Source organism: Furipterus horrens, unplaced genomic scaffold, assembly GCF_987537825.1.
Source record: "Furipterus horrens unplaced genomic scaffold, mFurHor1.1.pri manual_scaffold_17, whole genome shotgun sequence".
Lineage (NCBI taxonomy): Eukaryota > Metazoa > Chordata > Mammalia > Chiroptera > Furipteridae > Furipterus > Furipterus horrens.
Window position 1 is genome coordinate 61,148,501 of NW_028327187.1, and position 16,072 is coordinate 61,164,572.

Consider the following 16,072-nt stretch of genomic DNA (forward strand, 5'->3'; position numbering starts at 1 on the left):
ACTGCTCACTTCCACAGAGCACAAGTGTGCAAGGCCCCGCACTAAGAGGCGAGACACCAACTCCTGGAGCTCGGCTCAGCGGGACTAAGGGCACGGGCGCGGGAGCTCAAAAACACCTCAGTCTGGGTACAATAGGTGCCAATCGCGGGGCAAGTTCTCAGGCCGCTCGCGCACGTGCAGGGACGAGCGCAGGGACACCTCGGAGCTAACACGGAACCACCTCTGCCCGTCAACGGTAGGCGCCAATCAAGGGGCCAGCTCTCTGCTGCCCTGCCCATGCAGGGGCTCGCGCGCAAGAACACCTCAACTGGCTCCCGCGGGCAGCAAGGGAGCTTGCCTTGCCAGCAACCGCGGACGCGCACCATTGCGGCAACCGCAGGCGCACACCATTGCTGCAAGAAACAAGAACCTCTGAACCACCACACTACACCAGCTGTGGACGCAGAAAAAGAAGGCAACACAAAGGCGAAAACGGACATCTCCATAAAAGAATTCGAGATAAAGAGGTTAGAGTGACTCTCAATCAACAAGCCAGAAGGAATATCTTAACAAAAAAATCTGAAATATAACCAGACAGTATAAACAAACGATATAAAATGTACCCCAAGAACATCAGGCTCAGGAGATGAAAGAGACTGAACTACTGAAACCCCCAGATCTACCATAAAAAAATCTCATACCACAAAGGTGGGAAGGCAAAGCAGACAAATCCAAATAACAAAAACAAACAAGAAGAATCCAACATGGTAAGACGCAGAAACAACCTCTCAATGAAAAGAAAAGTGGAATCCCCAGAAAGAGAGGTAGATGGAATAGACATAGCCCAAATGTCAGACATGGAATTAAAAATTATGGTGGTGAAGAAGCTCAATACGCTCGAAAACCTCAAAAACGACTATGACAGCCTCCAAGGAAGTTACCAACAGCTCCAAGAAAATTACAGGGAACTTGCAGAGAACTGCACCAGCATAAAAAAAAGACATAGAAACAATCAACAAGAACCAGGAAGAAATGAAGAATGCAATCTCTGAACTGAAAAACACAGTAGAATCAGTCAAAAGCAGACTAAACGAAGCAGAGGACAGGATTAGTGAGTTAGAGGATAATGTAGATAATAATTCTCAAATGATACAGCAAAATGAAAAACACTGAAAAAATATGAACAAGATGTAAGGGAATTACAGGATAGCATTAAAAAAAAATCAGGATAATAGGAATAAGAGAGGGAGAAGAAAAGAAGCAGGGAATTGAAAGACTGAGAGGAGAAATAGTGACAGAAACTTTTCCGAACCTGATGAGAGAAAAAGTTATGCAAGTCCAAGAAGCACTGAGAGTTCGAATAAAGAGGAACCTCCAAAAACCCACTCCAAGGCACATCATAGTTAAAATGGCAACATTCCAAGACAAAGAGAGAATCCTCAAAGCAGCAAGAGAAAAACAGCAAATACCTTACAAGAGAGCTCCAATAAGGCTATCGACCGATTTCTCAACAGAAACATTACAAGCCAGAAGGGAATGGTCTAAAATATTTCAAGCAGTGAAAAACAACGGCCTACAACCAAGAATACTCTCCCCAGCAAGGCTCTCATTCAAAATATAAGGTGAAATAAGGAGTTTCTCAGACAAAGGAAGACTAAAAGAATACATCTTCACCAAACCAGCATTGCAAGAGATGCTAAAGGGAACATTCTAAGAAAAAGGAAGAGAAAAAACAAAAAAAGAGTAGAAGAACAGAGATAGAAAAGGGAAATGAATAAATACATGTCAATAATAACCTTAAATATAAATGGATTAAATGCTCCCATTAAAAGACATAGGGTAACGGAATGGATAAGAAAACAGGACCCACATATTTGCTGTCTACAAGAAACACCTCAAAACAAAAGATTTACATAGACTGAAAGTAAAGGGATATAAAAAAATATTTCAAGCAAATGGACCTGAAAGAAAACCTGGGGTAGCAGTCCTCATATCACACAAAACGGATTTCAAATCAAGGGCAATGAAAGGAGACAAAGAAGGACATTTCATAATACTTAAAGGAACGATTCATCAAGAAGATATAACACTGATAAACATATATGCACACAACAGAGGAGCACCCAAATACATAAAGCAAATACTAGAAGACCACAAGAAGGATATTAAGAACAACACACTTATAGTAGGGGACTTCAACACCCCATTATCAAAAATAGACAGATCATCCAAGCAAAGTAACACAAAGGATATACGGGTATTGAACAATACACTAAACCACATGGACTTAACTAATATATATAGAACTTTTCCCCCCAAAGAAGCAAAATATACATTCTTTTCAAAGGCACATGGAACATTTTCAAAGATAGACCACATAATAGGACACAAAACAAGCTTCAACAAATTCAAGAAAATTGAAATCATATCAAGCATCTTTTCAGATCACAATGCCTTGAAACCAAAAATCAACCTCAGGGCAAAAAATCAAAGACACACAAACTCATGGAGAATGAATAACACGCTCTTAAATAATGAATGGGTTAACAATGACATCAAAGAGGAAATCAAGAAATTTCTAGAAACTAATGACAATGAACACACAACAGCCCAAAACCTATGGGTCACAGCAAAAGCAGTCCTAAGACCGAAATTCATAGCAATACAGGCATATTTGAAAAGGCTAGAAGAATCTCAAATAAAAAACCTAACCATAAAGCTACAAGAACTAGAACAGCAACAACAAACAAAGCCTAGGGCAAAAAGAAGAAAGGAAATCATCAAGATCAAAGCAGAATTAAACGACATAGAAACTAAATGAACAATCCAAAATATCAAGAAAACTAGGAGCTGGTTCTTTGAAAAAATAAACAAAATTGACAAGCCTCTAGCCAGGTTCATTAAGAAAAAAAGAGAGAAGACCCAACTAAACAAAATCAGAAATGAAAGAGGAGAAATCACGACTGATACCTCAGAAATACAAACAATTATAAGAATTTACTACAAACAACTATATGGCAAGAAATTTGACAACCTAGTAGAAATGGACAGATTTGTAGAAACATATAACCTTCAAAAACTGAATCAAAAAGAAGTAGAAAGTCTCAACAGATGAATAGCAAAGAAGGAAATTGAAACAGGAATACAAAATCTCCCTGCACACAAAAGCCCTGGACCGGATGGCTTCACAGCAGAATTTTACAAAACATTTAGGGAAGAACTAACTCCTACCCTCCTCAAACTATTCAAAAAAAATCCAAGAAGAGGGAAAAATCCCAAACTCTTTCTATGAAGCCGCTATTACCCTAATCCCAAAACCAGGTTAAGACACAGCAAAGAAAGAAAACTACAGGCCAATATCACTGATGAACATAGATGCTAAAATCCTCAATAAAATTTTGGCAAACACCATCCAACAATACATCAAAAATATCATACAACATGATCAAGTGGGATTCATCCCAGCGATGCAAGGATGGTTTAATATTCACAAATCAATAAATATAATACATCACTTAAACAAAATGAAAGACAAAAATCACATGATCATATCTATAGATGCAGAAAAAGCATTTGATAAAGTACAACACCCATTTATATTGAAAACACTCGGCAAAATGGGAATAGAGGGAGCATAACTTTACATCATTAAGGCTATATATGACAAGCCTGAAGCCAACATCATACTCAATGGACAAAAACTGAAAGCATTCCCCCTGAAATCAAGAACTAGACAAGGTTGTCCACTCTCCCCACTTCTATTCAACATAGTGTTGGAAGTCCGAGCCACAGCAATCAGACAAGACAAAGAAATGAAAGGCATCCAAATTGGGAAAGAAGAAGTAAAACTATCACTATTTGCAGACGACATAATGTATACCTAGAAAACCCTATAAAATCCACTGAAAGACTACTCGATATAATAAGTGAATTTGGCAAAATAGCAGGGTACAAAATAAATATACAGAAATCTAAGGCATTTCTGTACACCAACAGTTAAATCTCAGAGACAGAAGCAAAAAAGAAAATACCATTTACTATAGCAACAAGAAAAATAAAGTACCTAGGAATAAACTTAACCAAAGAGATAAAAGACCTGTACACTGAAAATTATGCAACATTGAAGAAAGAAATTAAGGAAGATACAAATAAATGGAGGCAAATACCATGTTTTTGGATGGGAAGAATCAACATCATCAAAATGGCCATACTACCCAAAGCAATTTACAAATTGAATGCAATCCCTATTAAAATACCAATGACATATTTCACTGATCAAGAACAAATACTCCAAAAATTCATATGGAACCAAAAAAGACCCCGAATAGCAAAAGCACTCTTGAAACAGAAGAACACAGCAGGAGGAATCACTATACCAGACATCAAACAATACTACAAAGCTGCTCTGTTCCAAACAGTCTGGTACTGGCATAAGAACAGACATAGAGATCAGTGGAACAGAATTGAAAGCCCAGAAATAAACCCAGGCCTCTATGGTCAACTAATCTTTGATAAAGGAGGAAGGAACATAAAATGGAGTGAGAAGAGCCTCTTTAACAAATGGTGCTGGGAGAACTGGACAGGGACGTGGAAAAAAATGAAACTAGACCACCAACTTACACCACACACGAGAATAAACTCAAGATGGATTAAAGACTTAAATGTAAGCTATGACACCATAAAAGTCCCAGAGGAAAACATAGGCAGGAAAATTTCAGATATCCCACGTAACAATATCTTCACGGGTACATCACTTAAGGCAAGAGAAATAAAGGAAAAAATAAACAAATGGGACTACATCAAACGAAAGAGTTTATGCTCAGCAAAAGAAAACATCGGTAAGATGAAAAGGAAAGCAATCATATGGGAAAACATATTTGCCAATGGTATCTTATACAGGCGGCTGATATCCAAAGTATATAAAGGGTTTATACGACTCTACATCAAGAAAACAAACAACCCAATTAAAAAATGGGCAAAGGACCTGAACAAACACTTCTCCGAAGAGGACATACGGAAGGTCCATAGGCACATGAAAAAATGCTCAACATCATTGGCCATCAGAGAGATGCAAGTAAAAACCACAATGAGATACCACCTTACACCTGTCAGAATGACCATCATCAACAAATCAACAAGCAACAAGTGCTGGTGAGGATGTGGAGAAATGGGAACCCTACTGCACTGTTGGTGGGAATGCAGACTGGTGCAGCCACTATGGAAAACAGTATGGAATTACCTCAAAAAACTAAAAATGGAACTGCCTTTTGAACCAGTGATTCCACTGCTAAGATTATACCCGAAAAATCCTAAAACCCTAATTCAAAAAAACTTATGCACCCCTATGTTCATAGCAGCCCTGTTTATAATAGCTAAGTGCTGGAAACAGCCTAAATGCCCATCTGTAGATGAGTGGATCAAAAAACGGCGGTACATCTACACAATGGAATACTATGTAGCAGAAAGAAAGAAGGAACTCCTTCCATTTTTGACAAAATGGATGGAACTAGAGAGAATTATGCTTAGTGCAATAAGCCAGGCAAAGTAAGCAAAATACCATATGATATCACCCAATACAGGAAACTAAAGAGCAACACAAAGAAACAAACTAAATAGGCAAAGACTAGAATAGTAGTCAGTAGGGAGGAGGGGGGAGGAAGAGAAGGGGGATAAGTAAGGGAAGGGTCTAGTCAAGGAACGTATATGAATGACTCATGGACATGGACAACAGGGAGGGATATAATTGTGGGAGAAAGGATGGGCTGGGAAGGGGGAGCAATGGGGTAAAATGGGACAACTGTAATTGAATAACCAAAAAATAAAAATAAAAATAAATAAAAATAAAAAAAATAAAAGAGGCCTAGCCGATAAAAAAAAAAAAGAAAAAGAAAAAACACCACACTGTTTTCCTTGTCATTAAATTTATCTTCTTTTTGCACGATTACCCCACACCACAACTCAGCTCCTCAGTCTCCTCACATCCTCGTACCACTGTCAACCTGCTCTCTATCTATGAACCTGTCTCTATTTTTCTTGTTAGTTCATTTTAGTATTAATTATTGCATGTTATATGCCTCTTATTTTTTGTCATCTTTAGCACATTTTTATCATTTTGATATTTAAAAGAATATTTAACTTTATTTAAAACTATATGTTATTTAATCCATTTTTAGTTTTTACTTTCAAATATTTTTCCTAATTCCTCTTTTTTCAGATATTCTGCTATTTTTTCTTCTTGAATCTCCTGTATTCTAATATACACACTATTTGCCTTTAACCTTTAAATTTTGAAAATCAGTATTCACCAATTTATCTATCGTATTTTGTCTCCATGGAATTCATATGTTGAAATCCCAATTCTCAGTGTGACAGTATTCATAGATAAGGTCTATAAAAATGTAATTCATGTTAAATTATATTGTAAGTGTGGGTCCCTGATATAATAAGTATAGTGTCCTTATATTAAAGGTCACCACAGAACTTACCTTCCTCTTTCGGTACCATGTGAGGAGCCTGGAAGAGAATCAAAACCTGAACCTAATCATAGGGACGCCCTCGTCTAAAACTTTCAGCTTCCAGAACATTAAGAAAATTAATTTCTATTGTTTTATTCCCCAACATGAGTCTATATTTTGTTATGAAAGTGTGAGCTTATTAATACACACTTTTAATAAATTTGTATTTTTCTTTAAATATTGATTTGGTGCTAAATTTAATGCTTTTTAGAATTAATAAATTATATTATTAGTACTGTATTCTTGGGTATTTTTTATTTTTATTTTTAAACAGGTGCTTTTTCTGCTTGTGATATTGGTCCATACATGCAATGCAGTTGGTTTTCATCAAAAGTGTAGTGACATTTTCTTAAATATGTATAAGTGAAGAATAAGTTGCTATGGTCAGTTGTGATAGACAGTTTTTTATAGACTTCCATAAAAAGATGTTACAGTAATATAAAGTAATTTTTTTTGAAAATATAATACTTTTCAGACTGTGTGAGAGTAAAGCATGACAGTTGAGAATACTTAGTGCACAAAAGATATCTACTTTTCTAAGTTAAAGAGAAACCTATGAATCACTGTACATATCTCACTCACATTTTTTTCTTCTATTTTTCTGCCCACCTCTTCTCCCACAGTCAATTCCCACCCTGTTGTCCATATCTATGGGTCATCTATACATGTACTTTGATTATATCCTTTCCCTTCATACCCCCGCTTCTCTCTTGTCACTGTAAGTCTGCCCCTTGTTTACATGCCTCCGGTTCAATTTTGCTCATTTGTGTTGTTCATTAGTTTCTTGCATCAGGTGAAAACATATGGTATTTGCCTTCTATTGCCTGGGTTATTTTGCTAATCATAATTCCCTCTAGCTTCATCCATGTTGTTGCAAATAGTAAGAGTTCCTTCTTTCTTTCTGCTGCATAGTATTCAATTGTGTAAATGTACCACAGTTTCTTGATTTCCTCATCTAGAGATGGGCACTTTGGTTGTTTCCAGCACTTGGCTATTATAAATAATGTTGTTATAAAAATAGGAGTAAATAGGTTCTTTTGAATTGGGGTTTCAGGATTCTTCGGGTATAATCCTAGTAGTGGATTGTTGGTTCAAAAGGCAGTTCCTTTTTTTTTTTGTGAGGAATTTCTGTACTGTTTTCCATAGTGGCTGCACCAGTTTGCATTCTCACCAGCAGTGAATGAGGGTTCTTTTTCTCTGTATCCTCACCAGCACATGTTGTTTGTTGATTTCTTGATGATGGCCATTCTGACCAGTGTGAGGTGGTATCTTATTGTGGTTTTCAACTGCATCTCTCTGATGGTTAAGAATGTTGAGCATTCTTTCATATGCCTCTGGACCCTCTGTATGTCCTCTTTGGAGAAGTGTTTGTTCAGGCCCTTTGCCTGTTTTTTAATTGGGTTGTCTGTCTTCTTGGTGTTGAGTCTTATAAGTTCTTTATATATTTTGGAGATCAAGCACTTCTCTTAGGTATCGTTGGAAAATATATTTTCCTTTATGTTTGGTTCCCTTTCCACCTTGCTGATGTTTTCTTTTGCTGAGCAGAAACTCTTTACTTTAATGTAGTCCCATTTATTTATTCTTTCCTTTATTTCCATTGACTTAGGAGATATATCAGTGACAATATTGCTACATGGGATATCTGAAATTTTCCTGCCTATGTGTTCCTCTAGGACTTGTAAGGTGTCATGGCTTACATTTAAGTCCTTTATACACCTTGAGTTTATTCTGGTGTATGTTGTAAGTTGGTGGTCTAGTTTCTTTTTTTCTTTCTTTCTTTCTTTCTTTCTTTCTTTCTTTCTTTCTTTCTTTCTTTCTTTCTTTCTTTCTTCCTTCCTTTCTTCTTCTTCTTTCTTTCTTTCTTTCTTTCTTCTTCTTTTCTTCCTTTCTTTCTTTCTTTCTTTCTTTCTTTCTTTCTTTCTTTCTTTCTTTCTTTCTTTCTTTCTTTCTTTCTTTCTTTCTTTCTTTCTTTCTTTCTTTCTTTCTTTCTTTTTCTTTCTCTCTTTCTTTTTTCTCATGTCCCTGTCCAGTTCTCCTAGCACTATTTGTTGAAGAAGTTCTTTTCACACCATTTCATATTCCTTCCACATCTGTGAAAAATCAGTTGACCATATAGACCTGGGTTTATTTCTGGGCTCTCTATTCTGTTCCATTGATCTATATGTCTGTTCTTATGCCAGTACCAGAGTGTTCTGATTACAGTGGATTTGTAGTATAGTTTGATATCAGGTATTGTGATTCCTCCTACAGTGTTCTATTCATCAAGATTCCTGCAGCTATGAAGGGTCATTTTTAGTGTCATATAAATTTTTGAAGTATTTGTTCTAGGTCTGTGAAAGATGTCATTCGTATTTTAATAGAGATTGCATTAATCTATAACTTGCTTTGGGTATTATGGACATTTTAATGATGTTGATTTTTCCTATTCATGAACATGGTATATGCTTCCATGTATTTTTAGCTTCCTTAATTTTTTTCTTCAGTGTTATGTAGTTTTCTGAGTACAGATCTCTTACCTCACTGGTTAAGTTTATTCCTAGGTACTTCCTTTTTTGTTGTTGTTGCTATGGTAAATGGGATTTTTTTTTTAGTTTCTATCTGTTTTTTATTGTTGTTGTACCTAAATGCTTTTGATTTCTGAATATTGACTTTGAACCCTGCTATTTTTTCAAATTGACTTATTAGGTCTAGCAATTTTTCTCCCTGGAATCTATAGGGTTTTATATGTACACTATCAGGTCATCTGCAAATAATGACAGTTTACTTCCTCTTTTTCAACTTGGATGACTTTCTTTTTTCCTTTTCTGAATGCTGTGGCTAGAACTTCCAAGACTGTATTGAATAGGAGTGGAGAGAGTAAACATCTTTTTCTCATTTCTTATCTTAAGGAGAATGCTTTCAGTTTTTGTCACTGAGTATGATGTTGGCTTCTGGTTCTCGTATATGGCCTTCATAATGTAGAGGTATGCTCCACTTATTCCCACTTTCCTGAGTGTTTTCATCATAAACGGGTGTTGTAATTTGTCAAATGCTTTTTTAGCATCTATTTATATGATCATGTAATTTTTGACTTTCATTTTGTTTATGTGGTGTATTACATTTATAGATTTGTGAATATTAAAATATCCCTGCACCCCTGAGATGAATCTAACTTGATCGTGGTCTATGATCTTTCTAATGTGTTGCTGAATCCGGTTTGCCAATATTTTGTTGAGAATTTTTGCATTTAGGTTCATCAACAATATTGGCCTGTAGTTTTCCTTGTTTGTTATGTCTTGACCTGGTTTTGGAATTAGGGTAATACTGACTTCATAAAAAAATTTTGGTAGTCTGTCCTCATCTTGGAATTTTTGGAATAGTTTGAGGAGGATAGGAGGTAGTTATTTTCTACATGTTTTTTACAACTCACCTGTGAAGGTATCTGGTCCAGGGTTTTTATGTGCCAGGAGATTTTTGATTACTGCTTCAATTTCACTAGTTATTATCATTTTGTCTAGGCTTTCTGCTTCTTCTTGATTCACTTTTGGAAGATTATATGTTTCCAGAATTTTGTCCATTTCATCTAGGTTGTCAAATTTCTTGTGATACCATTGTTCATAGGAATATCTTTAAAAATTATGTATTTCTGTAGTATGAATTTTAATTTCTTCTTTTTCATTTCTGATTTTATTTATTGAGTTTTGTCTGCTTTTTTCTTAATGAGCTTGGTTAAAGACTTGTCAATTTTGTTTATCTTCTCAAATAAACAGGTCCTGACTTTATTGATATTCTGAAATTTTTGTTTAGTTTTTACATCATTTAATTCTGCTCTGATTTTTGATGATTTTTTTTCTCTTACTCACTCTGGGCTTTGTTTGTTTTTGTTCCTCTAGTTCTTATGGATGTAGGGTTAGATTTTGTATTTGAGATTTTTCTATCTCATTTAGATAGGCCTATATCGTTATGAACTTTCCTCACAGGACTGCTTTCACTGTATTTCATAGGTTTTCGGTTGCTGTATGTTCATTATCATTTGTTCCTGAAACTTTTGATTTCTTCCTTGATGTCACTTTTAACCAATTCATTACTTAGTAACATGTTATTCATTCTCCATGAGTTTGAATGTTTTTGTGTTTTTCCTTGAGGTTGATTTCCAGTCAAGGCATTGTGATCTGAGAAGATGCTTGATATATTTTCAATATTCTTGAATTTTTTGAGGCTTGTTTTGTGTCCTACCTCATGGCTCAACTTTGAAAATGTTCCATGTGCATTTGAAACGAATATATATTTTGCTTCTTTGGGGTGGAAAATTTTATATATATATCAATTAAGTCCATTTGATATAGAGTGTTGTTCAATACCTCAATATCTTTCGTGTTTCTTTGCTTCAAAGGTCTGTCCATTGTTAACAACGGGGTGTTAAAATTCCGTACAATGCATGTGTTCCTGATGTTTTTCAAGATTTTCCTTATGTATTTGGGTGCTCCTATGTTGGGTACATATATGTGTACATGGGTTATATCATCTTTTTCAATTTTTCCCTTACATATTATGAAATTCCCTTTTTTGTCTCTTTTATGCCATTTGCTGTGAAATCTGTTTTTTCTGATATAAGTATTGCTATCCCAACTTTTTTTTTTTTTCATATCCTTTTGCTTGGAATACTTTTTTCCATCCCTTCACTTTCAGTTTGTGTAAATCTTTTGTTTTGAAGTGTGTCTCTTGTAGAGAGCATATGTGTGGGTCATGTTTTTGTAACCATTTTTCTACCTTATGTCCATTTGCATTTAAGGTTATTATTGACAGGTATTTATTCATTTCCTTTTGTACCTGTGTTCCTCTCTCTCTCTCTCTCTCTCTCTCTCTCTCTCTCTCTCTCTCTCTCTCCATTCTTTTTCTTAAAGCAGTCCCTTTAGCATGTCTTGCAAAGCTGGTTTCGTAGAGATGTATTCTCTTAGTCTTCCTTTGTCTGGGAAACTCCTTATTTCATTTTCTATTTTGAAGGAGAGCCTTGCTGGATAGAGTAGTTTTGGTTGAAGGCCTTTGTTTTTCATTAATTGAAATATTTTTTTCCATTCCCTTCAGGCTTGTAGTGTTTCTGTTGAGAAATTAATTGATAGCCTTATTAAAGTTCCCTTGTATGTTATTTGTTATTTTTCTCTTGCTGCTTCTAGGATTCTCTCTTTGTCTTTAAATGTTGCCATATTAATAATGATATGCTCTGGAGTGGGCTTTTTTGGGTTCATATTCTCTGGGACACTCTGTGCTTCCTGGACTTCCATGACTTTTTCTCTCATCAAGTTAGGAAAATTTTCTGTTATTACTTTTTCAATCTGGTTTTCTATCCCTTGCTCCTCTTCTTGTTTTGTCTCACGTTTTCCTGAAGTTCTCTAAACTCTCTTTATTCTTTTTGAATCTTTTTTATTTTCTTTGTATTGTCTAGAAATTTTTTTTTCTACTTAGTCCTCTAACTCACTGATCCAATCCTCTGCTTTGTTTAGCCTGTTTTTGATTGATTCTACTGTGTTCTTCAGTTCAGAAATTGTATTCTTCATTTCTTCCTGGTTCTCATTGATAGTTTCTGTGTCCCTTTTTATGCTTGTGGAGTTCTCCATTAGTTCCTTATAGCTTTCCTGGAATTCTTTGAAGTTTCCCTGGAGTCCTTTGTAATTACCCTGGAGTTCATTGTAGTTTTCTCTGAGTGTGTCAAGTTCATTGAGTTTTCTTATAACCATTCTTTGAATTTCATGTTTGATAGTTTGCTTGCCTCTGTTTCATCTATCTCTTTCTCTGGAGATTCCTTTTTTTTCTTCTCATTGGGAGGTTGTTTCTGTGTCTCCCCATGTTGCATACTTCTTGTTTGTTTTTGTTTCTTGGATTTGTCTGCTTTGGTTTCCATCTTTCATGTTATGAGATTCTGTATACGAGACCTATGAGATTCAGTGGTGCAGTCTCTTTGTTCTCCTTAGCTTGATGCTCTCAGGATGCCCTTTATGTCATTTGTTTAAGCTGTATGGTAGTATTTCAGTTACTCTTTGGTGGAAGCTTTCCTCTGGTTAGTTGATTAAGAGTCACTCTGCCCACTTTATCTTAAGTGCTTTCATGGAGATGCTGTTAAAACATAAACACACAACCCAGGCAAAAAACCCACACCTCAAAAATATCTCCCACCCACAACACACCATCAGTAGCAACTGAGCCAGTATTAATATAGATGTAAAGAGGTTAAGACTATTACACTATATGAAAAACTGATAAGAGTTGTTTTAACTGATAGAGAGATGATTTTTGAGAGGAAAGATGGTAGAATAATAGTAGTAGCAAGTAGGTTCAAGACTATGTGAGACAGTAAGTAGTATTTACATTATATGTTGAAAAAGGGAGAAAAGAATGCAGAATGAAGTGAGAAAGTTGAAGTCTTTAGTATTAGGTTTACGTAACAGCTGTATGCTATATATCTAGTGCAAGAGGGAATATAAACAAAACAGACAAACAAACAAAAAAAAACTAAAGAAGAAGAATAAAAGGGAGAGAAGGTAAACAACAGATTAAAGAAAGATTTCTTCTCCAATATAACCTTTGGGTGCTGTCCTTCTTTTTGTGAATCTGTCCCTGGTCAAAATTCCATGGGTTTCAATTATTTTTTGGTTGGCTGGCTGTGAAGAGATCTAGCTGGATTCTGAAGCTCTTATTCTCTCACTCATGGGTTTGCCTCAGCTCCCTGTCGTGAGCTGCACTGAGTTGGGTCTCTCCCCACTTGTCCTGTGGCACCCCCCAGCACTACTCAGGTTTGTCTAATAACGCTGTTCTGCTGGAAAGCCAGTACGCATGTCCCTAGTCCCTGTCCAGCCTCAGGTCCTATCTCCATTCCCCCTCCAAAAAAGTCTCTGTGTTGCTTCCAACCTGCAGCACTGGTCTGCATCACTGGATGGCAGTGCCTTATTGTGCGCTTGTGTGTACCACTTGCCTGCCTGGGGTCCCTACCGAGTCTGTGTTTTCACTGCAGCTTTCCTGTATGGGCCCCTCTCCATGTCTCAGTTCTGTTTTTTTGTTTGGTGGAACCATGATTTGAGCGCCCGGGGCACAGGATTTCCAGCCCAGAGTTGTCATCCCAGGGAGTTCCCACCTAGACTCAGTACATAGTTTATCACAGTCTGGGCTGTTCACTGTCTTCCCATGCCCCTCTGGCTATTTCAATGAAACCTTCCCATTGACTCCCTCCAGGACTTTCCTGGTCTGAGCGCCTAAGGGAGGTAGAAGTTTCTAAGGAGATCACGGCTAATGAGCTGGTCTGCAACTGCCCCTTTTGGGTGCAGTGTGGCAGAGGCGCCAGGCTGGGAGGCCCAACAACTATGCTTGAAGAACACGTGCCAAGCTTTCTGCCCTCTTTCAGGCCACTCCCACACTCTCATCCCTGTTCGTGCTCTCTGAAATCCACACTCATTCACTCCTCTCCATGTTCATACTCCAAGTTCTTTTGTGATGGGAGCAAGCAGACAACACTGCTACCTACTCCATTGCCATCTTCTTCCCTCCCAATTATGCTCCTTAATTCCTGCACCATTTCCCTATTATTTCCCCTTCCCCTTCCCAGCTGATAACCTTCAAAATGATCCCCATAGCTATGATTCTGTTCCTATTATGGTTTGCTTAGTTAAATTTTGTTTTTATTTTTTAGATTCAGTTGTTAAGAGTTGTGAGTTTGTTGTCATTTTACTGTTCATAGTTTTGATCCTTTTTTTCTTAAATAAGTACCTTTAACATTTCATATAATAATAACTTGGTGATGATGAGCTCCTTTAGCTTTACCTTGTCTGGGAAGGACTTTATCTGCCCTTCCATTCTAAATGATAGCTTTGCTGGATAGAGTAATCTTGGTTATAAGTCCTTGCTTTTCCTCACCTTGAATACTTCTTGCCAGTCCCTTCTTGCCTGCAAAGTTTATTTTGAGAAATCAGCTGAAAGTCTTATAGGCACCCTTTTGTAGGTAACTGTCTGCTTTTCTCTTGCTGCTTTTTAGATTCTCTCTTTATCTTTAACTTTTGGCATTTGAATGATGTTGTGCGTTGATGTGGTCTTTTTTAGGTCTAGCTTGTTTGGGACTCTCTGTGCTTCTTGAACTTGTATGTCTATTTTCTTTGTCAAATTTGTGGAGTTTTCCTTCATTGTTTTCTCACATAGCTTTTCAATTTCTTGATCTTCCTCTTCTCTTTCTGGCACCCTATATTTTGGGTGTTGGCACTTTTAAAGTTGTCCCAGACGTTCCTAAACCTGTCCTCATTTTTTTTTCATTCTTGTTTCCTCATTCTGTATTGGCTGACTGTATCTTTCTCCTTAATGTTCCAAATCACTGATTTGAACTTTGGTTTCCTTCCCTTCACCATTGGTTTTGTGTGGATTTTCCTTCGTTTCATTTAGCATAGCCTTCATTTCTTTCCTTATGCATTTGTTGTACTTAAGTATATATGTCAAACCTGTGAACATCTTTATCACCAGTGTTTTGAATTCTGCATGTTAGGTTGGCTATCTTCTCCTTTGTTAGGTTGGCTATCTCCCTGTCGCTTAGTTCTCCCACTGAAACCTTGATCAGTTCCCTCTTTTGGGCCATATTTCTCTGTCTCCTCATCTTGACAGGCTTCTATTTTTGTTTGCCTCTGTGTCTTAGGCAGAGCTATCGCTTCTGTTATGTTGTAAGGGGTGGGGTCTTACATATTCATAAGTACAGGGCGACCCATTTCACCACGTTGTAGCTCTGTGTTGGGAGGATGGGTCTGAGAGGGAACAATGCCATTTTCTCAGCACTTACCCGTGTTCCAGACACTTCTCCCACTTTGTATGGGACTGGTGCCTCTCTAGCTGTTGCCCTTGTCATCGTTCCCAGATTGGGTGGATCTGTGGACGTCTTAGAATTGTGGTGGCCCTTTAAACAAGCGGGCTCTGCTGAGAGACCAGCAGTTTCTTCCCTCACCCTAACCCCCACTGGTTTGCACAGTTTAAAACAGTGAGGCTTGATTTTCCCTGGCACCGGGACTGTGAGCTTTGCAGTGTGGTCTGGTGCTGGTGCTGGTGCTGGGAGTGCTACCCAGGTGTCCCTCCCTACCTTTCAAAACATCTGACTGCGATTTCCACCAGCCTGCCATTGCCTCCGCTTTTGCTGCCACCACACCACATCCTTTCCGCCCTGGCCCTGCCACTCCTACGAGTCTGAATGAGTATTTCTTCTTTATATCTTTGTTTGCTGGACTTCCATAAAGCTAAATTTACTGAAACTTCTGGTTGTCTCTAGTTTTGAGGTAGTTGTATTGCTTCTTAGTTGTGGAAGGAGATGCAGCGTGTTTGTCTAGGCCTCCATCTTGGCCAGAAATCATATTCTATCCACATTATTTTTAAATGCTCAACTACCAAAGTTATTTTGTAGCCTACGGGTCCTTAATTTGAACATGTTAATTATTTCCTTTAGTCTTTTTTTAGCAAGTTTAATAAGCACTATTTTAATTAGCAACACACTAATGAATAAATATAGACAGATCTAAGCCCTAATCCACAACCCTAGTAAATGAGTATAGAAACTTGAATATATTAATTTAAATCTTCAAGTG